This window comes from Wyeomyia smithii, chromosome 1, assembly GCF_029784165.1.
Source record: "Wyeomyia smithii strain HCP4-BCI-WySm-NY-G18 chromosome 1, ASM2978416v1, whole genome shotgun sequence".
NCBI lineage: Eukaryota > Metazoa > Arthropoda > Insecta > Diptera > Culicidae > Wyeomyia > Wyeomyia smithii.
Window position 1 is genome coordinate 201,388,880 of NC_073694.1, and position 24,328 is coordinate 201,413,207.

The window sequence follows — 24,328 nt, forward strand, 5'->3', positions numbered from 1 at the left end:
AGTGGTGCGATTCGATCGTAGTAAGCCGCAATGATTATGTGCGTTTATTGTGCGTCAGATAATTGCGGCCGTTTCGTCTGTGAGGGGAGATTATGCTGAGGAGTTTTTTTTTTTCACATATTTCGAGCAGTATCCGCATTTGCCGATGAGTTGACGAGTTCGGCCGGATTGTGTAATATGATTATTAACCGGAGATAATGGACTAATGGGGGATGATCGTGAATTTCGCGTTTCCAAGCTTGAATGATGAATTATACCTGGAATGGATTATAGTCGACCTGTGCACCTTTTCATCATTAGTCGGATTACCTTGGGCCGTGGTAATCCGAGTGCTTCGTAAACACGCTTTGATTTACGTTATGTTTTTACAGTATCATAAGGAATTATCGGAATCAATCCAATCCATTTCGCAGAAATTTCAAATCAAATAAATGTTGTATGAAGAATAAAAGGTCTTATTTATAACACCTAAAACAAAGTTCAGATGGAGGATAATTAATTGAATTTAAATTTAATTACATTTCATCATAGAGAGAAAATCTACAATTTGTATATAACATTAGCTTCAACTTTACGGCAACATTATTTGTGAGAACGAAAAGAAAAATTTTATTTTCAAACTCAGATAAAATATGTCAAATATTCATCTCCAAGTAGGACTCGATTATATTCAATTTTAGACTCGGTTACATACAGCAAGACTTTTTTTCTTATTTAAATATGACATATCTTAAGCAGAAATGTCAGAACGTTAATAAAACCACACCGAACGCTTTATGTAACTATGAAAAAAGGCACCATGAAAGAGATATTCGCTGTTCTTCATTCGTTGCGTGTCGAGCGGTAGACGAGCATCAAACATCAATTGCTTGATACTCGTCATCGGCTCGGCTTGATGAAGCACGCACCGCTCTAAGTGCTGGACATGCTTTACCAAGTGAGCAATTTCATAAAATATGTTCAAATTTTAAATTCTTTTTTAAACTGTCATTTTAAATTTAGCTGGAACTTTGCACATATGTGAAGATATACATTTTGCAAACAATAATTGTTTTTTTTTTGTCACGGCTGATTTGTGAAAAGAGCGTATGAAAAAAAGATGCTGGTGAATACAAATATGCTTAGAACCTGAACGGCTTGTTTGATCCATATGACGTCTTCGGCAAAGTTGTAGATAACAGTTTTGGCTTTTTAAAAATATGCACCCTAATTTTTTTTCATAAAACAAAAAAAGTAGGAGAGTAGTATCAAAAACAAGACCGCATGACGTAAGACTACGGTATTTTTCTATATTTTTTATCTAACAGTGCATTTTTATTTGCTGAGAGATTAGAGCGTTTTTAACAATAATTAATATAAATAAAATATATGCATAAAACCTTATTATGTTGGCATCTCCACTTCGCAGATATTCGAATTAGGAAAGCATTTGTTCGTAGCTTGTAATGACAAGACAAACATTTGAATTAACGAATTCGGTAGATTCTCCCTTTCTTAGTAAACAGCAAATACGAACTTTTTCGATATTTGAGACCAGAACGATTCACTGGAGCGGCCGCTGTCGAAAAATGAACACCAAAAAAATATGCTTCTTTACAAGGCTTTCCACGCTATCATCAACGTTTTGTAAAAGAGAAAAATCAACTAGCCACTTCAATTACAACACTTTGAGGCATCAAAAGGTACCAGTTGCCGATGATTCTTGTTCTTGTTGTTCTTGTTGTTATTCCGGCCAGAATTCCAGCCATTTTAATACTTTTGCAGTAGCCATGTACTACTAACAGCCACCAGCATTACGGGTGAAACCTGGCACCGGATATGACCGGTACTATTTTGTCTTTCCTCCTTTCAACGGCTAGTACCTAGCGTCCGTACGCCACCGGTACGGTTTTGGAATGAATATGATGGGGTGAAATGTTCGAATATACCTTTTATATCAAGGTTTTGTCAGTTAGTTGGAAAGAGGGAGGAGTTATGAAGAGAAGAGAATTGCAAGGGAAGTAAAAAAGCATCGGAAACAGAAAGTGACAACAACATCAACAACAAATCGTTTACAAAGTCAGATCGGTTGTATCCGTTAGGCTGTGCTTGGGAAGGTAGGTGGTGATCAGCTGCTCAGTATGATTTAGATAATCGATGCTATTAACCAATTTTTCAACGGTGTATCTCAAACAAAAGGTTGTTTTTGTTACATAAATTTAACCGTAAAAAAATTTCTGATCGGTTGATGCCAAAACCTCGAAATTCTGGAAATAAATGACTGATATATAAGTGCTCAAAACCTGACCGTTTTTCCCTGATTTTCCCTGGTTGAATTACTAGATTTTCAAATTCAAGTACCCAACTTCCAGATAGACGTAGTCCTACGTTAAAATGTATATTAAGTTTTTTCGAAAGCTTTATTTGAATTTTTTTTTCTTTCAAAACAAGAAAAGCTTAGCCAAACACTGAAATAGGAAAGAAAAAAATTTTCACAAGCAAAAGGAAAAGGGAATATCGTCGGTTTCGCGCAACTCAACTCAAAATTCTTCCAATTTAAATACGCCAAATACAGTTTAATTTTATGTATTACTAGCTGACCCGGCAAACTTCGTCCCGCTGATTTTAGTGTTTAATTTAATAATTTTAAACATTTCAAATTCATTGATTCCTTGCAATTTGTTTATATCGTTTGAAATGATTGGTTTCATCAGAATGACAACATCCTCGACTTTTGGCTTTTGTACATCACGTCTATTCCGGAAATATATTGGGTGCATTTCAGTTATTTTCGTTGTTTTCCAAGAACTGAAAGAGGTCATCTTTGAATCCAAAATGGTGTCCAGGGTCAATGCTTGGCTTCTTTACATCATTTGGATTACGGACATATCCATATATAGTAGTATTCGTTTTTTTCGCCTGATTCCCAGAAGTTGCAAATTTACTGTTCAAACTGGTGTCTGAGGTCAATTTTTAGCTCCTTGCATCATTCTGGTTCCGGAGATATTCATATTGGGTGGTATTTTATGACTTTAGGCTGTTTTCCGGACACCGGAAGACGCCATCTTACAATTGTTGTCTGAGGTCGATTTGTGGCTTCAGTGCGTCATGACAATTCCGGAAATACCCATATTGGGTGGCATTTGGTCATCTGCCGCTGTTTTTCTGAAACCGGATGTCGCCATCTTGGATTTCAAAATGTTATTAGAAAACAGTTTTTGGCCTCTGAGCGTCATTCTGGTTAAAGAAACACTAATATTAGGTGGTATTTGGTCATTTTCGACTGTTTCCCAGGTACCGGAAGTCGCCATTTTACAAATTCAAAATGTTGTATGAGGTTTATTTGTAGCTTCAGTGCATTATAAAAATTCCGGAAATACCCATATTGGGTGGCATTTGGGTGATTTGCCGCTGATTTTCTGAAACCGGAAGTCGCCATCTTGGATTTCGAAATGGTATTTGGAGACATTGCAACCGATCGTTACAGTAAAATCAAGTGTTTTTTTAATTGTATGAAATGTACCTAGTAAACGCTCACCTATTTTTCATGTAACGTACCAAGCTTTCACAGTTCAACTCTTACACAAAATCGATGGGCTGTCGCATACGGGGCGAAATTGGTCGACTAGCCGCCATACCAAATTTGAACTACGAGCATTGGCGGCTATCGAGTACGCGCCAACAGCGCATTCGAATTCAGGTGAGCGAGTGATAAAGAGGTGCGAGTTTTTTTTTAAAAAAAAGGTAATTGGTGGTAAAAGATTGTTGAACCGGAGAAACCGAGGAGTAAAAGAGGACAATCATAAGAATTATTCAGGTAACCACGGAAATAAGTGATTAATTCATCCGCCACCGTAAAATACCTCTGAACCTGGCGAATTTGCGATTGGCGATCGCGATAGCACTCGGCACCCGCTTCGGCCTAGGCAGCATTAAGTTGTTTACGTCTAACCGTAAAAGACCAACGAGCTCTCGGGCAACGGCCCTAACCGTAAAGGAGAGGATTCCCTTCTCGGTTCGGCAGAAGTCGGTATCGTCCGTCGCCAACCGATCCACGCCAACGAAGGAAGCGCCTGAGAAGACCCTTGCCTGGAACACCTTTTCAGGTCGCCTACACACCACCCGACCTTCGCAGTGCGTGCCTCCGTGCAAGACGGAGGATGCAGCGTGCGCGAAACGAAGAAGAGAGGACAGAGCGCCGCGCAGCATTCAGTTCGGCAAGATCGATGCTAAAGAGTGCGATAAAGGCCAGCAAGAGGGCCTGCTTCGATAGGCTATGTGCGAGTGCCAATACAAATCCGTGGGGTGACGCCTACAGGATCGTAATGGCCAAGACTAAAGGCGCGCTGGCGCCTGCAGAGCGATCACCAGCGATGCTGGAGCGTATCATCGAGGGACTCTTTCCACGCCACGAGCCAAGTCCTTGGCCTCCGGCGGTCGAGTCTCACGTCCGACGTTCCAGTATCTCAGACATAGACCAGAGATGGTCGGCCAACCTGCCGAGCATCCAATCCGTGAGCGACGACAGCCGTGTCGAGGCAGGGGAGGAGGCAAGGGTTACGAATGAGGAACTCATCGTGATCGCCAAATCCATGAAGGTGAGCAAGGCACCAGGACCGGATGGTATCCCTAACCTGGCGATCAGGCTGGCGATAAAAACGGCCCCCGGGCTGTTCAGGGCAGTCATGCAGAGGTGCCTGGATGACTGTCTCTTTCCGGACAGGTGGAAGCGGCAGAGACTGGTCTTATTGCCGAAGGCTGGGAAACCGCCAGGGGACCCATCGGCATATAGGCCTATCTGCCTGCTGGACACCGCGGGCAAGGTGCTTGAGAGGATCATCCTCAACAGACTGGTGAGGTACACGGAGGGTGTACACGGTCTGGCAAGTAACCAGTTCGGCTTCCGGAAGGGCAGGTCCACGCTGGACGCAATCTCTTCCGTCATCAAGACGGCGGAGGTAGCAATCCAGCGCAAGAGAAGGGGAATACGCTACTGCGCAATCGTTACGCTCGACGTGAAGAATGCGTTCAATAGTGCCAGTTAGGACTCAATAGCGCTCGCGCTCAGGAGCATCCATGTACCGGTGTCGCTGTACAAGATTCTGGAAAATTATTTCCAGAATCGAATACTTGTTTACGACACGGAGGAGGGTCAGAAGTGCGCCCCAATTACCGCAGGAGTCCCGCAAGGTTCTATCCTGGGCCCGGTGTTGTGGAATGTCATGTATGACGGAGTGTTGAAACTCAAGTTCCCTGTAGGGGTTGTGATCGTCGGCTTTGCAGACGACATAACGCTGGAGGTTTACGGCGAGTCTATCGAGGAGGTCGAGTTGACGGCCGCGCACTGTATACGCAAGGTCGAGGACTGGATGCGCTCCAGGAAACTGGAGCTCGCGCATCATAAGACGGAGGTCACGGTTGTGAACAACCGTAAATCGGAGCAACAGGCGGTGGTCAGAGTCGGAGACTGCACCATCACCTCGAAGCGATCCCTGAAGCTCTTGAGGGTTATGGTGGACGACAAGCTCACGTTTGGGAGTCACGTCGACTATGCCTGTAAGAGGGCCTCATCGGCTATTGCAGCACTATCTCGTATGATGTCCAATAGCTCAGCGGTTTATGGCAGCAAGCGAAGACTTCTTGCCAGCGTGGTTTCGTCCATAGTTAGGTATGGTGGGCCAGTGTGGTCCAGAGCGCTAGGTACTAACAGTTACCGTGGTAAACTGGAAAGCACCTACAGGCTCATGTGCCTGAGAGTTGCGAGTGCGTATCGTACGGTGTCATACGATGCAATCTGTGTCTTGTCCGGCATGATGCCTATTAGCATCGCCATCAAGGAGGACAGAGAGTGTTTCGACCAACGTGACACAAGGGGCATACGAGGTACCAGAAGGTCATTCTCGATTCTCCGCTGGCAGCGGGAATGGTCCAACTCCACAAAGGGCAGATGGACGCACCGACTCATACCGGAGATATCCGGCTGGGTCGGGAGACGACATGGTGAAGTGAACTTCCACCTGACACAAATCCTGTCAGGCCATGGTTGTTTCAGGCAATATCTGCACAGGTCCGGACACGCGGTGTCCCCCATGTGTCCCGAGTGCGTGGAGGAGGAGGAGACTGCTGAGCATGTCTTCTTCGAATGCCCCCGTTTCGCAAGAGCGAGGAGCAACATGATGGCTGTGAGCGGGCCTGGCACTACTCCGGACAATCTAGTCCGGAGGATGTGCGACGACCCCACCATCTGGAACGTGGTCTGTGCGGCCGCGAAATCCCTCCAGTTTGCCAAGTAGCGCGCCGGCCTTGTGACTAAGTCCAGGTCTCGTGCTGCTGAAGTTTTTCGGGAAGCTACCCTACTTGGAGGGTAGTGACAACATGCCAGAAGAAGGAAAGGTGTCGAAACATTATGGACATGTTTGTTACACCTAAAAACATTCACTTGCCAAATTTGGTTATATTTGCTTGATTGGTTCTCTAGCTATGCGGAATTTGAGTTTCATTTGTATGGGACCCCTCCCTTATAAAAGAGAAAGGGGTGTCGAACCATTATGGACATATTGGTTACCCCTAAAACATTCACATGCCGAATTTGCTTCCATTTGCTTGGTTGGTTTTCGAGATGTGCAGAAGTTTGTGTTTCATTTGTATGGGACCCCTCCCTTCCAGAAGAGAGAGGGGTCTCGAAGTATCTTAGTCACTTTTTCCGGCCCCCAAAACCCCTGTATACAAAATTTCACGCCGATCGGTTCAGTAGTTTCCAAGCCTATATGAATCAGACAGACAGACAGACAGAGCTGCATTTTTATATGTTTAGAAGATAGATTATTTTAACGACTGGTAATAGTTATGCAGATGTTTTTTTATTTACTGGTTTTGTCACTTCTTTTTTGTTTCAAGAAGAAGAACATGACAATCTAGGTTAATTGCCCGACGTTTCGGCCGTTTTGGTGGTCTTTTTCAAGGGAAATTAGTTACTTAAAAGATCTCAGTTGACTGCCTTCCTTAGCTAAAATTTTTAAATTATCAACGTAGGCAAAATAATAATAAAAATAGATTCGAAAAACATGTGGAAAATGTCCGTTATATTGTCTTTCCAGAAAAAGTGACGAATATTCATGAGACTAATCCATGACATATCAACAGTTGATGTTGTGCTCCTTTCAGCGGCTGAATTCATGAATTGAAACACGTTATTACAAAAACATTACAGCGCTTGCACAGACGTGTCGCTCCTTTCTACAACCATTCACCGCATGAAGTCATCCAAACAGATCATTCATACTTTCAGGCATCTACCTTAGTTTGACTGACTGCACATATCAATGGTTGCTCTTTGTGAATGATCCAAATCAGTAAAAATGCACAGTGAATCAACTGAATGGGGTTGGGAGTAACCGAACATTCTTATTGTACAAGTTTTAGTGATTGAATACTTTGAAGAATCAATAACAACGCCGGTCACGTCCTTGCAATCAGGTGGGAAGAGGAAAGAAATGTTAGTGTGACCTTGATTTTGTTTCGGCTTAGCAGTCTCAATAAAAACAGCGCTGATCTCTATGGGGTCATCGCCGACGTTTCGATCCGGTTGGTTGGGATCTTCATCTGGGCCTATTTTAAAAATTTATTCCATTACATAAAAACATAGAAAATCGGACATAAATTACATTTAGCTAACAAAAAAACAGGAAAAACTCACTCGACACTAATCAGCTTGTACAGTTACAGAAAATATCCTACGTGTGGAAGTCAGGTTCGAAAGGGAGGAATTGCACTGCGTCTGAAACATCTACTCTAGCTCTATTCTCACTTTTTTATGTTTTTTACTCTAACACTTTATTGGATTGTTTTATTGTGCTAATTAGCAGCTGCTATTTGGGTTCAACTGATTCCCGCAAAAGATTGTGTACGATGAGGGGGTTGTGTTTCTGTTTGTGTTGGGGGGGGTTGGGGGGATGTTATTTGAAGTTGTGTGTTCGGTTCTAGTCTGTTTTGACGACGCATTCCTCATCTCTCTTCGATCTCTGATCGAGAGTAGGAGATTTGCGTACGCACAGCTTAGGTTGTCGGTGTCATTCCGATGGACCGTGTTGGTTGTAGTTGCGATGTGGCACATCTACAACACTTGCAAAACTTGTGATTTGTAGGCACTGTCGAGGATGGCTGGCGTGTTAAGTGACGTGTTGGTGTGAGCTTTTGCTTTTTGCAAACCGTGTTAAACTCTGCATCTCCACAAATATCACAGGAAAGAGGTTTTTGTTAGTAGGGGAGGGGTCATTGGATCAGGATTCACTTTGATAAGTGATGCGATCATACATATAACTCCCACCCGTCTTTATTTAGCTATCTTCGGTTTATTCTATATTCAGCCGGCTGACTAGAGAAGCACAATTAGCTTATTTATATTTGGTACCAGTTTAGACCAAGAAACATTAACAATGCCTTTGGGGCCGCGCACAGGTGTGCATGGTTTATTTCAATAGAGAACAACATTGTTTAAATTTGCTGATTTGAGACAGATATACACAATACAATGCTATTGAAACCACGCACATTATACTACACGATGTTGATCTGATTTAAACTAATAAGCCATAAGAAGGTTTTTGGGGACACACACAAATGTGTGTGATTTACTTGAATGAAATACAAAGGTTAATATTCTAATATTTGGAAGCGAGTTAACCCAACACAAAATAATAATGTGGTTTGTATAGTATATATTAAAATGCATGAATTTTAAGTTTTTATATACATACTATTTGCATAGGTGATTTTAAGTAAACGAAGTAAAAATAGTATTTCCTTCATTTTCGCAGCAAGTGATTGTAAAATTATACACGCATCCGCTCAAATGCAGAAAAATGGTGTTTGATTATGCGAATTATTGAAAATTGTCGAGCCTTGTTGAAACGAAAATCACGTTCTCGGATTGGCCGCTTGTTGGCATTTCCTTAAAAGGTTGATCTAGTTGGCCGGGAATGTACTCTTTGAAGTATAAAAGAGCCTGCTTCTGGTCATACTAATTATATTCTTCTGGACATTAGCAGTAGTGTCGCGGATTGCGGCAGTATCAGCTGACTTTCTGAATTTGCTTTCGGCTTAAGCAAATCAATTACTATCTCAGTAGCAGCGCAGTAGCAGTAAAAGTTTCGATTTGCCAGTTGAGGGCTCTGGTATTCCTCCCCACGTTGAAGCTTTGCTTTATTTTGAAAACAACACCGATATATAAGCAAATAGGTAAATAAATAAGTAAACTTTTTTTTTTTTGAAGGTCTCAAGTGTTTTTTTTTAAGGTCTCAAGTGTTAGATGTTAAAAGTAAATGTTTTCTCATTCTGTTCATTCAGTGATATCCTAGTTTTATGCGCGAATAAAAAGCCAATAGCCTTCCAACAGCTGCTTGTTTGCACAAAAAATCTAAATTATTTCACTTCATTTAAAATATTAGATTTCTTAACAAAGGCGGTTAATTTGACTTAACAGCAATTCATCAATCAGCATGAGTTTTGTGTTTGAAAACATGATGCAGCACGCAGCACCGAGCAAACGAAATCGCTTGACGTTTCAAGTCGCAACCCGATACGAGTTAGGCCGATGGTATACATAAAGCGAATCTAAGGCGATGTGGCGCGATACGCATCATTACTCATGTGATGAATAATATCAATAATGAAATAATGACGCACTTCGAAACATTTTGCGGCAAAAGGTGAGACGTAGCGTAGTGGGTTGTGGCAGTATCAGCTGGCTTTCCGAATTTGCTTTCGGCCTAAATAAATCATTTGCCCGGCTGGTTACATGTCTCAGCAATAGCGCGGTATTTTTCAGTGTGTGTTGTCAGAGTGCCTATCCGATTTTTAACCAGGCTCTCGAATACACCGACTCTTCTATTATTTTCCCCTGATAAAATAATATGCTAGAGCGATCAAGTTAGCTGGTGAAAATATCGCGATCGTTCGTTAGGGAATCCTGTTCTGTGCTCAATGTACTACTGCGCTGTTTTGCTGCATGAATCCTTGGTTCGCTATTATGTATATGCTCTTTTTGAACAGAGGTAGAAAGAACCGATCAGAGTAACATCTGATTAGCAATTTGTGCCGATCGGATGGATTCACTCTGCTCACACGTGTGTAGTGTCATTTCTTGCTCTGCCAGCTACTGTGCTAACCATGAGGCAATGTGATCTGTTTTTTGATATTCGCATTGACGGCGTTGCTGGTATTTGCGCAATATTTGCAGGCGAACAAAAATAAGGAAATATTCTTGCTCTTATCATGACGCACATTTTGATAATTACATATGAAAGTTCGCGTAGATGAGATCAACCTTCAAAATCTCTTAACACCGTCAACGCGAAACGCAATAATATCAATGTTTATTAGTAGCCAAGCTATGTCAACTGCTTTATTTAGGTAAAGCAAAGGAAATCCTACAAAACCCGAGAGCAATTTAATTCTATGAAGGATTAGTTTGAAACCACAATTGGATTTTAAATTTTTACTCCGTCGAGAAATCCGTGCTCACTCAATCGGAGATGTGTAAATTTATGTTTTTTATTTGCACCATGAATCACAGTGCTCTTTTTTGGATTGCGTTTATAAAAGTTCGTGGTTGTGAAAATGGCTATCTTTGATGTTTTTTTTCTTAAGAGCTGTATCAAATCAAGCAAAACTAAGTGTTGAATGCATATGCAGCACGTGTTTGCTGCCTACTGGTATCAAGAGCAATATTTTTCATTCTCACATTTCAACGAAGAGGAGTATTCTGAAGCCTGTTTTTAACAGCAAACTAAGAACGTTGTTGAAAATAAACTATTTTTTGGGAATGTCTCGAGTGTAAGACTTTGGAAGTGAATGCTTTCTTATTCTGTTCAGTCAATGGTATCATAATTTTAAGAACGAATTAAAAGCCGATAGCCCTCCAACAGCTCGTTCGCAAGAAATTCAAAATTTTAGAACGCCTTAACAGAGACGGTTGATTCGACTTTATTTGATGTGTGATGTTCACCACAATTCGATGTAACTGTGCACAACCAGTGGTACCTATATACAAAACTCATCCGATTTTGAACAGAAAAATTTGGCGAAAATTTACAACACTTCATTAACATATATAAAACGTCTTAAAAGGACGGTTATAGTTTAACATCACAGCAAAATTTTGATCTTCATACTTATGTCTGCCATCGGCAATATGCAATACGCAACAGAGTGGCACTCTTGGTGTTTGCATCTATCCAGATTTTTTCAGGAAGTACAAAATTACTATCTATAACATTGCAGAAGGCAATACTGCAATCAAACAAGTCGACCTGACTTTGAATTTGTTTTCTTTGATATGAAAAAATATCATCTTTTTTGTTTTTCACTTATTCATTATCGGAAAACTGTCAAAGTTCAGGTAGTTTATTAAGAAGTATAGAACGGATATTTGTTCAACATCAAATAATAAGGTTCAATCATTAATTTTCATTTGTTTTGCTACTGTTTTCATTTTTTTTTGCTGTTGTCATTTTTTTTTATTTCTTGAATGCCAGAAGGTCAATTTGAAAATTGATCCCAATTTAGGATTAGAATTTCAGAAAAACGTTTGTGAAGACTAGAACAGTCGCAAAGATTTTAAATAATTTCAGAAGGCCAGAAAAACCCAGAAAAGTGTTTTCAAATTGTGGTCAGAATGGTCAAAAAGAGCCTATATGGCTTGTAACGTCCAGAATAGAACAAAACAGAGAAAGATACTAAACCGAGTTCAGAATTTCCAAAAAAACTTCAGTAAGGAACTGAAAGCAGCGAAGAGACAAAATGATTTCAAATTGAGACCCACCGAAAAACATTAGCAAAATCCGGAAAGGCCGAAGAAGTGATCTTTAATTTATTCTAGAAGAATTGCTAGAAGAAACTTTTCAGAAGATTAGAAAAGAAGCCCAAAAAGTTGGTTAGAAATGCTGCAACTCCCAAAATGAGTTTTGAATCGCCAAAGAAAAAATAATGTCAATGATGCCAAAAATGTCAGAAATGCTCAAACTTATTAGAAATCAAAAATATTCAAAATGCAACGATAAATATTCATTTGGCTAATGATGCATTCTGTTGTAGTCATTTCATCTACAGCTGATTGTTGATGATTTTCGCTACAATTTTCCATTCAATCCCTTCTACACAATACATGAAAAGGCACTCCGTGAGCCAACAGTCGCACAATAATATCTCACCGCAAGTCGAATCGACATTTTCAATTTATGGAGTGATTTGCAAATGGTTATTCCCGAGCATCAGGATGAAAACTTTTGGCCCCGATTTCGCAATCCATTTCCGCTGATAATATCGGCAGTCTTCTTTTGTGGGTGAAGTTGAGGAAAAGAAATCGTCTGTCGTGGCCCAAGAGCAGCACTCTGAACAAAGCGCAGAAAATCCAATTCAACCTCAAAGTTCAATCAATAAATTTTCAACAAAACCAGAAGACGATAATTTCGGAACTTTCTTGCTCTCTTTCCTCCGTTTTTTTTGCTAACAAACATTTAATCAACACCGGAACACGCTGAGGTCGGCAAGAAATTCCTCAACCAGCACGCGCTAATGAAAGTCTGTACCGGGTTGGGCTTCTCTTCATATAGATTCCCCGCACTCCGTCTTCCGGTTTTGAGTGGTATAGCAACCACATGCTGGTTCTCGTTATTAATAAAGTTTTCAATCACCTTTTTTTCTTTCTTCTACTGTTCGAGCTTCTACGTTAGGATTCTCCAGAATTTAAGAGTCTAGTCGAACAGAAGTAGACAGAGATGTCGGTCCTATTTTGAGATTGCTGATCAGCCATCCTGAATTGACATAATTCCTAAAGATAGTTGGCAACACGGTTATCGTTTTACGACGAAATCTAAATTATACTGCATGACAAAGCAACCTGTGATGCTCAGACATAAAAAAGGTAATTAAAAGATTGATTAAAGTCCTACTAAACTAAAGTCATGAATCATGTTGCGGTGCATCGGCGGAATCTTTGCCAAGAAAACCTCACTTCATCGGGAAACTAGACCAATATTCTCGTCACTAGTAAACATTACATTCCCAAACGATTCAGAGAAGGAGGGGGGAAACAAACGAAGCCAGTGCGACGCAACCGACATGTAAACAAATTATTAAAATAGTTCCATCCTCTACCCGGACTTGCTCACCATAGTGTTTTTAATTTTTTTCTGGTTTTCGATTCGCTAGAAAATTCATTGACACGTTTTTCGGAGTAATTTAATATGTCCCACCTGTGGCCGATGATTTGCACAATATCCAAACGTGGGTTCCCAAAGATTTGTTTATGCGTAGTCACTAACGATGCATTTACATCGTCTAAATGCTTAAAATTACTCGTTAGATATGATGTGAGTGATAATCACTTCAGAGCAATTAAACGTAGGCAAATGTTACGACGTAGATTGAAAAAAGTTCAAAGTGCACACAACCCACTCCGAGACATCATTACGTGATTAGAATCAATGCTCTTTCTTCGGTTAGTTAGTTCACAGTCCTCATTAGAATGTTTCTCTTAGCAATTCACCAAGTGTACGAAATAATTGCAAAACTCATTAAAGTACGCAAGTAGTAAATAGTCATTACAAATACTCATCAGCGTGTGCATAAATATTATTTTAAGATACTATTACCTGTAGCATTTTAGAGGGTACCTGTGATTTAACAACCGAAACCTTTGCTTCACTGAATGTTAAAATGCACTAAATAATTCACCGGGGACATTTTAGCTCTCTGACCCTGTTTTCGTCCCGAAATTTTTGATTTTCTTTTCATGTAGGTAATTTTAAACTCATGAATGCATGGTCAAACAGATTTGATTACGAGTTTCTTCCCCATCTGGTGTTCATTATAGACACTATATATTAAGGATGTTACAGATATCCGCATCCGCATTCGTGGATGCAGAACATCCGCATGAAAATTGACATCCGCATCCGCATCATATCATGCGTATATTCAAAAAATCGCTCCATAAAATTTAGTAGAAAAATTTTTCTTGGTGTAATTGTGGTGTATTTCTTGGTGTATCCGCATCTACATCTGCATCCGTAATCACATATCCGCATCCGCATCTGTAGATGTCTGGAAAATCACATCCGTAACATCTCTGGCAGTAAAACTGGCATCACTGGCTTTTTATATGGTTGTTATTTGTTTGACACAAGTTTCTCATTATGTTCATATTCGCTCACTCGTTTGACAGTTGTTTTGGTCCACTGCGATTCAGTCCGCAGGCTAATAGTGCTCATTGGTTCAATTCGCATGAAGCTGATGACAGCTTCAAGTGACGAAGAGACTGACACAAATTATGACACATCCCTTTCCTTCTGTGTGTCTATTGAAATTATCACCTTTCGACGACATTGATGATAGGTTTCTCCCACGGAACCAATCACTCTGTATTATGCATGGAGTGGGAGACCATGATACGCTCATCGATCCACCGTAAGCCGCATTTGGAACAACGATGGCATCCTTTAAGTACGTCATACAGATTTTTATCAATATTTAGAAAGATTTTTTTGCTGGTAATCACTGGCGTCCCGTAGCCACTCAGGGATTCGAAATTGGCATTGGCGTTGGCAAAGATCTGTTATCCAGGAATATACTAAACAAAAAGGTTATGAACAAAAAATAAACTATACAATTTTCCTTTCACAATTTCCCTCCTACTCCCTCCTTCTTCTCTCCACAACATGTGCGGCCTATCTCAAGCAGTTTCAGTTGACAATCGCCGTTAATCTTCGTTTTTAATTGTCTGCTAAAGCTTACCAGTTTTTATGCATCATTTGAAAAAGATGCATTTTCTGAGCAAAACTTGATTTTTTAAAAATAATTATCATTGTTATTTGAATTCCAAATGAAGAATAAAAAACTGCTCGAAATGTTTCAAATGACTGTTCGCCTATGTCCGGTATATGGACGAGATGTCATTTCGAGAAGTTTTTTCCATTATTCATTTTAAAATCGAAGGACAACAATCAACATTTTTTGAAAACACGTTTTTCTCAGAAAATCACAATCTTTCAGCTGCTACATACAAACCAGAAAACCGTGTAAAACTATGAGACTCAACTGAAAATCATTTGCTACTTTTCGAGCAGATTTTGGACGTGAACCCACCGTGGATCAGGGATGTTACGAATGTGATTTTTTAGACATCTGCAGATGCGGATGCGGATGCGGATATCCGTAGCATCCTTTGTGTTTAATTTTACTTATTTGGCATCTCCCTCCCCAGTAAAAATAACATTTAAACAAGCAGCAAATACACCAATGAAAATTTTTCTACAAAGTTTTATGAGGCGATAGTGTTTCTCAACATCCGCATGTATGATGCGGATGCGGATGCGAATGCGGATGTTCCACATTTGCGGATGCGGATATCCGCAACATCCCTATCGTGGACCCATAATTTCATACGAAATTTTCCGTTATGAAAAGATCGCATCTTTTCGTAGGCCTTTCAGCGGTCAAACTCAATACAAGAGCTTTCGAGCAGTTGTCATGTGACTCACAGTGTTCGAATATCAAATGAAAACGACGGTTGACAGCGGCACTGTATCAACTGATAATTGTCAATAGAAAATGATTTTGTAGGGCTCAGTAGGCAACACTGGAGAGGAGTAACTTCTCTCTCCTATTCCTTCTTTTCGGCGATTATGAGCTCAATTTAGGATCATTTTCTATTTCGCAGTTTTCTGGTCTTTTTCGGCGATTCTGAGTTCAATTTGGGATCATTTTCTATTATGGACTTTTCTGGTCCTCAAAAGCACTTTTCGGCGATTCTGAGCTCAATTTGGAATCATTTTCTCTTTTGGCCTTTTCTGGCCTTTAGAATCACTTTTCGGTGATTCTGAGCTCAATTTGGTATCATTTTCTATTTTGGCCTTTTCTGGTGTTTAGAAGCACTTTTCAGCGATTCTGAGCTCAATTCGGGATCATTTTCTATTTTGGCCTTTTCTGGCCTTAGGATGCACTTTTAGACGACTCTGAGCTCAATTTGGGATCATTTTCTATGTTGGCCTTTTCTGGCCTTCAGAAGCACTTTTCGGCGATTCTGAGCTCAATTTGGGATCATTTTCTATTTTGGCCTTTTCTGGCCTTTAGAAGGACTTATAGAAGATTCTGAGCTCAATGTGGGATCATTTTCTATTTTGGCCTTTTCTGGCCTTTAGAAGTACTTTCAGACGATTCTGAGATCATTTTATATTTCGGCATTTTATGGCCTTTAGAAGCACTTTTTGGCGATTCTGAGCTCAATTTGGCATCATTTTCTATTTTGGCCTTTTCTGGCCTTCAGAAGCACTTTTTGGCGATTCTGAGCTCAATTTGGGATCATTTTCTATGTTGGCCTTCTCTGGCCTTCAGAAGCACTTTTTGGCGATTCTGAGCTCAATTTGGGATCACTTTCTATTCTGGCCTTTTCTGGCCTTAGGAAGCACTTTCCAGCGATTCTGGGCTCAATTTGGGATCATTTTCTATTTTGGCCTTTTCTGGCCTTAGGAAGCACTTTTCAGCGATTCTGAGCTCAATTTGGGATCATTTTCTATTTTGGTCTTTTCTGGCCTTCAGAAGCACTTTTTGGCGATTCTGAGCTCAATTTGGGATCATTTACTATGTTGGCATTTTCTGGCCTTAAGAAGCACTTTCCAGTGATTCTGAGCTCAATTTGGGATCATTTTCTATTTTGGCCTTTTCTGGCTTTCAGAAGCACTTTTTGGCGATTCTGAGCTCAATTTGGGATCATTTTCTATGTTGGCCTTTTCTGGCCTTCAGAAGCACTTTCAGACGATTCTGAGCTCAATTTGGGATCATTTTCTATTTTGGCCTTTTCTGGCCTTCAGAAGCACTTTTTGGCGATTCTGAGCTCAATTTGGGATCACTTTCTATTTTGGCCTTTTCTGGCCTTAGGAAGCACTTTTCAGCGATTCTGAGCTCAATTTGGGATCATTTTCTATTTTGGCCTTTTCTGCCCTTTAGAAGCACTTTTTGGCGATTCTGAGCTCAATTTGGGATCATTTTCTATTTTGGCCTTTTCTGGCCTTTAGAAGCACTTTTTGGCGATTCTGAGCTCAATTTGGGATCATTTTCTATTTTGGCCTTTTCTGGCCTTAGGAAGCACTTTTCAGCGATTCTGAGCTCAATTTGGGATCATTTTCTATTTTGGCCTTTTCTGGCCTTTAGAAGCACTTTTTGGCGATTCTGAGCTCAATTTGGGATCATTTTCTATTTTGGCCTTTTCTGGCCTTCAGAAGCACTTTTTGGCGATTCTGAGCTCAATTTGGGATCATTTTCTATGTTGGCCTTTTCTGGCCTTCAGAAGCACTTTTTGGCGATTCTGAGCTCAATTTGGGATCATTTTCTGTTCTGACCTTTTCTGGCCTTCAGAAGCACTTTTTGGCGATTCTGAGCTCAATTTGGGATCATTTTCTATTTTGGCCTTTTCTGGCCTTCAGAAGCACTTTTTGGCGATTCTGAGCTCAATTGGGATCATTTTCTATGTTGGCCTTTTCTGGCCTTCAGAAGCACTTTTTGGCGATTCTGAGCTCAATTTGGGATCATTTTCTATGTTGGCCTTTTCTGGCCTTCAGAAGCACTTTTCGGCGATTCTGAGCTCAATTTGGGATCATTTTCTATTTTGACCGTTTCTGGCCTTCAGAAGCAATTTTTGGCGATTCTGAGCTCAATTTGGGATCATTTTCTGTTCTGACCTTTTCTGGCCTTCAGAAGCAATTTTTGGCGATTCTGAGCTCAATTTGGGATCATTTTGTATTTTGGCCTTTTCTGGCCTTCCGAAGCGCTTTTTGGCGATTCTGAACTCAATTTGGGATCATTTTCTATTTTGGCCTTTTCTGGCCTTTAGAAGCACTTTTTGGCGATTCTGAGCTCAATTTGGGATCATTTTCTATGTTGGCCTTTTCTGGCCTTCAGAAGCACTTTTTGGCGATTCTGAGCTCAATTTGGGATCATTTTCTGTTCTGACCTTTTCTGGCCTTCAGAAGCACTTTTTGGCGATTCTGAGCTCAATTTGGGATCATTTTCTATTTTGGCCTTTTCTGGCCTTCAGAAGCACTTTTTGGCGATTCTGAGCTCAATTGGGATCATTTTCTATGTTGGCCTTTTCTGGCCTTCAGAAGCACTTTTTGGCGATTCTGAGCTCAATTTGGGATCATTCTCTATTTTGACCTTTTCTGGCCTTCAGAAGCACTTTTTGGCGATTCTGAGCTCAATTTGGGATCATTTTCTATGTTGGCCTTTTCTGGCCTTCAGAAGCACTTTTCGGCGATTCTGAGCTCAATTTGGGATCATTTTCTATTTTGACCGTTTCTGGCCTTCAGAAGCAATTTTTGGCGATTCTGAGCTCAATTTGGGATCATTTTCTGTTTTGACCTTTTCTGGCCTTCAGAAGCACTTTTTGGCGATTCTGAGCTCAATTTGGGATCATTTTCTATTTTGGCCTTTTCTGGCCTTCAGAAGCACTTTTTGGCGATTCTGAGCTCAATTTGGGATCATTCTCTATTTTGACCTTTTCTGGCCTTCAGAAGCAATTTTTGGCGATTCTGAGCTCAATTTGGGATCATTTTCTATTTTGGCCTTTTCTGGCCTTCCGAAGCGCTTTTTGGCGATTCTGAACTCAATTTGGGATCATTTTCTATTTTGGCCTTTTCTGGCCTTTAGAAGCACTTTTTGGCGAATCTGAGCTCAATTTGGGATCATTTTCTATGTTGGCCTTTTCTGGCCTTCAGAAGCACTTTCCAGTGATTCTGAGCTCAATTTGGGATCATTTTCTGTTCTGACCTTTTCTGACCTTCAGAAGCAATTTTTGGCGATTCTGAGCTAAATTTGGGATCATTTTCTATTTTGGCCTTTTCTGGCCTTCAGAAGCACTTTTTGGCGATTCTGAGCTCAATTTGGGATCATTTTCTATGTTGGCCTTTTCTGGCCTTCAGAAGCACTTTTTGGCGGTTCTGAGCTCAATTTGGGATTATTTTCTATTTTGACCTTTTCTGGCGATACTGAGCTCAATTTGGGATCATTTTCTATTTTGGTCTTTTCTGGCCTTCAGAAGCACTTTTCGGTGATTCTGAGCTCAATTTGGGATCATTTTCTGTTCTGACCTTTTCTGGCCTTAAGAAGCACTTTTCGGTGATTCTGAGCCCAATTTGGGATCATTTTCTATGTTGGCCTTTTCTGGCCTTCAGAAGCACTTTTCGGTGATTCTGAGCTCAATTTAGGATCATTTTCAATTTTGGTATTTTCTGGCCCTATCATATCAGCGATTCTGGGATCATTTTCTTACTAGGCTTTTTCAGGTCTTAAGAAGCACTTTGCGGCGATTCTGAGTTCAATTTGGGATCATTCTCCTTTTAAGTCATTTCTGGCCCTTAGAAGCACTCAATTTGGAATCTAGAAGTCTGTGCATGACTGTTTGTTTTAATCGGATTTAACGAAAAGTGGATGAAATAACTTGAAACCAAATGAAATTTTCGATTACACAAATGTTTGGTCATATTTTGACGAAATGGTAGAAATCGTAATTTAAAAATTCGATGAAACAGCAACTTTAATATTTAGGTAACTGTTTTGGTATAATCGACACCTTTGCACATAAATCAGTTGGCTGATTGCATTAATGAATAGTAAGTTAGTAATAGTAACTTATTTTATATATTTTCGAAATAAAATTTAGGTCTATCGAAAACATTCTGTAAGAAACATTCAATTAGAAATCTAATTACCTAATGCACACTACCCACCATAATATTGAAATCGTTTCAGTGAGTATATAGATACGGTTTATTTTTGGTACACAGTTTTTGGCGCAATTCAATAGCTACGGGACGCTAGTTTGCAAATAGTTTGGAATATTTTGGACATAATTGATCACGTGAATCCAACCGCTTAGAATGTTGCGGTCTTATGGTTGGTTGTTTAGAAGGTCACATGTTTTTGGTTAGATAAAATTTTAGTTTAAAATTTTACCACAACGTGGTGTACCTAAGTGTAAATAAAGTTTTTAGTCTTCTCTATTTGCTTTATTTTGAGAATTCGACCGTTTAGAAAGTAGCGATCTTTTTGGTTCATAGACAGTTTGGTTGGTAATAGGACCTACTACTGTGGTGCTAAATATTCAGTGTCATGAACTAAATTCATGTCGAGAATCCAACTGCTCAATTGCAGTATTCAGCAACACAACGATGTAAATTTCTCAGAAGAAATCAGGCATTTTCTTCGCTAAATCGATTGGATAGGGCTCATTTGACTGATCTTTTAAACACCTTTGCTGAAATTCTTAACTTTCTTGGAGGTCGGAATCGCGAGATAAATTAGGGTCATAATACGAGTAACAAATCGTAAACTTAATTGTTTTCATTATTATAATTTATTCGATCAATTCATAAAACTGGATGTCATGTTTATTGACTTTAAAATAATAATAAATTATTTATTTTGCTGGGAAAAATATCAATAACTGTACTTACAAACAATGAAAACATGAGTTGCGCGGCTACCATCAGCACTCTCACAATCTGCCATCAACATTGTCTTGGGCTGTGATGACGAACATTTGAGCCCTTAAACACAATCTTCGAAGCTATCGGCAGCCAATCCACAGGCAACCGAAAACGTGACCGACATGTCGTACGATTTGACGAGTTTTCTATACATCCACAAAACAACAAAATAATTTCAAAAACATTTTTTCTTCTCAGGAGAAACACTAGACAACTGACAGGTGGAAAGTTCACATCAAACTATGTACATGCAAGGCCTACTGTGATCTTTTTAAGTCGCTGTGAAAAGGCTGCGCACGACTGGTGTTAAAACTTCTCCCTCTAGGAGATAAATTTCTCTCCATGATCTCCAGGATGATGAGGGATTTGGAACGATTTGTATTGCATTTGGGGACATCTAATTTGTGTTTAGGCGCATGACTTAACTACTGAAACTTGAAACTTGCAGAGGAGTCACTTATCCATAATTTTAAAACAATTCTCGTTAATAATGCAACTATTTCAGTCATCTCATCGTCCTGATAGGTTTAAAAAAAAAAAGAGTTCGAACATCCTGCAGCAGTCAAACATTCTACTCTAGGCGAGATAAATTTTAGTCCTACTCACTGTCCGGGCCAAAATTGCCCAGCATTCGTTCAAACTCATTCAACCGGAGCCAAATAGTTGAACGAAAATTGAATTTTACACCGTTCCTGAAATAACCTTGCCCCGGGGTTATGAAAGGGAGCTAGAACGCATCGTTTAGAATTCAATCTCGGAATGGAACAAGATTTAATTAAACTCCACTCCACACTGCGACGCTCCTTGATCCGACGTTTGACCCATGCTGTGTCGAATCCCGACCGACCCTAAAGGGGAGCCAGAGTTCGAATGTTTCGAATTGTTGTCCACTCTACAACGCCCCCTTTCCCTTCGGGTTTCCACAGTGAAAATTAAAACAAAACTAAAATAATTTACACTGCCAGCAGACAACAAAACGGCGCGGTCCACAAATCGATCTTCGTCACACCACGTAAGATACGAATACGAGGCAACTCTTCACGATGCAGCAGCAGCACAGAGTCACGGTGTGATATGTCGGTGATGGACTGTCCCCGAGATGCCGGATGGTTCGGTGCGAATCGTCACGGTGTGATCTATTTTTCGTCTGCGTTCAGTTCGGTTGACAACAGCAAGGAATGCGACAGGGTCGAAGTATTTTAGGGCTCTTCCAGAAGTACGATGACAATACTAAAGTACAGACAATTTAATCAATCACGTCGTTACGGTGGCAATCAGCTGTGGAAAAAATTCTCATACAGAAGTAATTTGACAGCTCAACTTCATCCCTGACCTGGTCCAAGGAAAGTGTCTCCTTCGGACGGATAGGATTAACAAACAAAAAATGTGTGTTCTCTCCGATGATGAAATTCTTTCAAATATTTCTCGCTTTGCTCAATTTTATTGCGCTATCCGTTCGGTAGTCATCTTTGATTTGTTTACGGCCGACGATGACGATAACGACGGCTAGATTTATGTCATAATATGATTCATTCGCTATTGTCGAATCTGGTCGCACAGAATGGTTACCAAGAGAACAATTACGACGTTCCGGCAGTGTGTCGGAGAGGTTTGTTCGATTTTTACGCCAATTATTGCCAAATGACCGCACAACTCTAGTGGACCGAAGCCGGGCCCAGTTATGAAATTATTGGCAGGCTGGGGTTGTGCTGAAAATCCATAAAGTCAGTCTTGCTTTTTTCCTCATCTAGCAATTACATGTAGGGCTAGTGAGGACCGCCCTACCGCCAGCCTTGTGTTGACCAGAAGGTAATAAATCAAATTTCCGCTCGTGTCAGTTCATTTAGCCAGCGCAGCTGAAATTTATCGCCAGTGGGAAGAACGGAACATTTATTTGTGCACTTCAGTATTACCAAAATTGATTGTCTCTTTTAGTTTACAGTAAATAGCGCGTAAATAGCACCCTAGAGAGTACACACCGATTCGGCAGGCAGGCAAGCTTATACCGGATTGGGCAATTTACCGAATCGAACCATTATGACATATTACATTATCCCAATATTTACTGTGCTGGGGCTTGTCACTCAATTTGTTCGTAAATTGTCGAAGCAATTTGGCCAACTTTAATATCGGCAGTAAACTGATTTACGTTCCATTAAGGAAAAGTTAAGGAAAAAAAAACAAAAAAAAACAGATTTTAGCTGTTGTCAAGATTAACCGTGTTGGCTTGTTAGCAATCGGAGAGAACACTCTTCTTGCCAGTGGAGTGTGTAAACCTAATAAGAACACCACCCCTTTTATTAACAGCCCTTCGCCGATGGATGGAGTGGATTTCAAGCCCAAGTAGGCGTTGCGCTATTACCACTTTTCATTACCTTTGCCAGTGAAGATAATTTACTGAATGGGAACAGGGGGAACCCCCTCGCCGGAAACACTTTAGTGTGCTAAGATTTTCACTAGAGGGCTTTTCCTTTCTAGAGTTCATTGAGGGAGGGAAAATTGAGAAGAGGAACTGTTCGTAGAATAGTAACAGTTTATTGCAGTAACAAAGTTCACAATGATTGGGCGTGCATCTCTTCAAGTATCTACCCTCAATCTCAACTCACAAATTTTAAACTCCAATTTTCAAGAAAAGATGACAATTTTCAGTCTTGAATTCTAAATTCCTCGCTCTAGGTTCAAAGTCCTAAACATTCAATTTCAGAAGGCATTTTGAGAGTTTCAACACAAAATTTTCGAGGAAGCTATCGATCAAGAGCTCTGGTCTGGTGCTTTAAACCAAGCAAGAAATTTTAGGCTTTAAGATTAAACCGCAAACCTCAAGTCTTCAGTTTTACAGCCCATATTTGATGTTCTGTTACCGAAGCTGATCGATTTTAACATATACAAAACGTAATGAACCAAACTCTGCATTCACATTATGTACGGTATAAAAGATCATTACGCCAATCAACGAAGATAAGAGAATGGTATAATTTGAAAGCGGGCGGAGGTTTTTCAATGGGTTTTTACAATGAAAAATTCCGGAGCATAACAATTTTATATCAGTGCAAAATCAGTACGCGATCTGACTTTGACGCATTTATGCGTGACCTAAAAAGCAAATTCATAAAAAAATGTCCCACTTTTAATAAAAAAAAAAAACCCTTTTTAGAATAAGTCGTGCACAGTTAACCCAGATCAAAAATGACTGATTAAAATGGCTGTCTTTTGTTAAATGATATTGATAACATTTGCCTAGGTTTTTACAGAAGAAAGATGTTAGGGAAGGATTTTCATACAATTGAATTACTGTGCAAAAAAACTTGAAGAAACTGGAGTTCAAGTTCCATCCACTGGCAGCTATATGAAAAGCGTTAGAAAACGATATATGTTACTGCTACCGTGCGGTCTAACCAACCAGAAGTAGGTACAAACCACAACCCTCTGTCAGTGCACCATGACCACCAACACGAAATGAGCGTTTGATTTTTGCACATTCTCTATTTGTTGTAAGACAGCAAGCAGCCAAACGCGAGCGAAGGAAAGAGAGCTCGTGATTGGTTGCAAGCTGTGAAAATAAACTGCAAATAATGTTTTTCAGCTCTAACTTTTCCTTTCTTTTTCATGTTGGGCGGTATTCAGTCAATTTTGGCTGTTTTCCAGAAACCGAAATTCACCATCCCTGGATACAAAATGGTGTCTGAGATGGATTTTTAGTATCTGTGCATCATCATGATTACAGAAGCACCCATATTTAGTCACTTTCGGCTGTTCTCCCCACCACCTTCTGCCAAAGTAGGGAGGGGTGCCAAACCATCGTAGAAACA

General features: G+C 40.2%; 1 protein-coding gene across 4 annotated transcripts in view; it reads left to right on the forward strand.

Annotated features, from left to right (window-relative positions):
- Window positions 1-24,328, forward strand: part of LOC129718794 (uncharacterized) — a 346,046-nt gene that overhangs the window by 103,401 nt on the left and 218,317 nt on the right. The gene's annotated exons all lie outside the window — the stretch shown is intronic.